General features: G+C 35.4%; 1 long non-coding RNA gene across 1 annotated transcript; it reads right to left on the reverse strand.

The window, feature by feature from the left end:
• Positions 1-409: 409 nt before the first annotated feature.
• Positions 410-906, reverse strand: LOC107754393 (uncharacterized). Its single transcript, XR_001641581.1, has 2 exons — positions 876-906; positions 410-639 (listed from the first exon to the last, which is right to left on the reverse strand). It is a non-coding gene; the product is annotated as an uncharacterized LOC107754393 (long non-coding RNA).
• Position 907: the final 1 nt, after the last annotated feature.

Raw genomic sequence — 907 nt, forward strand, 5'->3', positions numbered from 1 at the left:
ATATGAAACCTATTTGGCCATTTGCAAAATTATGGAAAAGGGATATCAAAAATTTAAGTCATATCATTTACTCTCCCTCAACTTTCGTGAAGTTCTTTCTTCTGGTGAACATAAAGGAAGATATTTTGAAGAATGTTGGTAATGAAACAGTTGCTGTTCTGTGTTGACTTCCATAGTAGAAAAAAAAATACTATGGAAGTCAGTGGGGGCCAGAAACTGTTTGGTTACCAACATTCTTAAAAATATCGTCTTTTGTGTTCAGCACAAGAAAGAAACTCATACAGGTTCTGAACAAGTTGAGGGTGAGTCAATGATAGAATTTTCATGTTGGGGTGAACTAACACTTAAGAGGTAAAATTATACTGGTATTGACATAAAATCTGCAAAGAGAAGGTATAATGATGTTGGATTTTTTTTTTTTTGTTCTCTGAATTAAGTTGGCACCCACCACTTTCTTTCTAAATTCAGGGTCCTTAAGGTGGTTCTCAAGGTCCTCCAATTCCTCCTTGCACTGAGCTGTCTTGAGGTCCAAGATATCGTCCTCCCTTTGACGACTCTGGTTCCTCCGCAATAGAAGTAGAATTTCCCTCTGGGAGGCCGCCAGGCTGTCTACTTTCTGCAGCAGCACATGCAGTGTTTCTGCAATAAAGGTGTTTTTTTTCTGCAGCAGCACATGCAGTGTTTCTGCAATAAAGGTGTGTTTTTTTTTGTTTTTTTAAATCAAGGATTGAAAAAAGGCTTTTATTTAATTTTTATTTTAAATATTAACAGAATAATTCACAAAAAAAAAATTTAAGAGGTGATTTAGAGGTAAACGCATTTGTGTTCACCTTTTTGATCACATTTAAACACATTTGGTATCTTGTATCTTTTACCTTTGAGGTCTTTTGGCATTGAAAAATCTCTG

This window comes from Sinocyclocheilus rhinocerous, unplaced genomic scaffold (assembly GCF_001515625.1).
Source record: "Sinocyclocheilus rhinocerous isolate Xijiao unplaced genomic scaffold, SAMN03320098_v1.1 scaffold2758, whole genome shotgun sequence".
Taxonomy (NCBI): Eukaryota; Metazoa; Chordata; class Actinopteri; order Cypriniformes; family Cyprinidae; genus Sinocyclocheilus; species Sinocyclocheilus rhinocerous.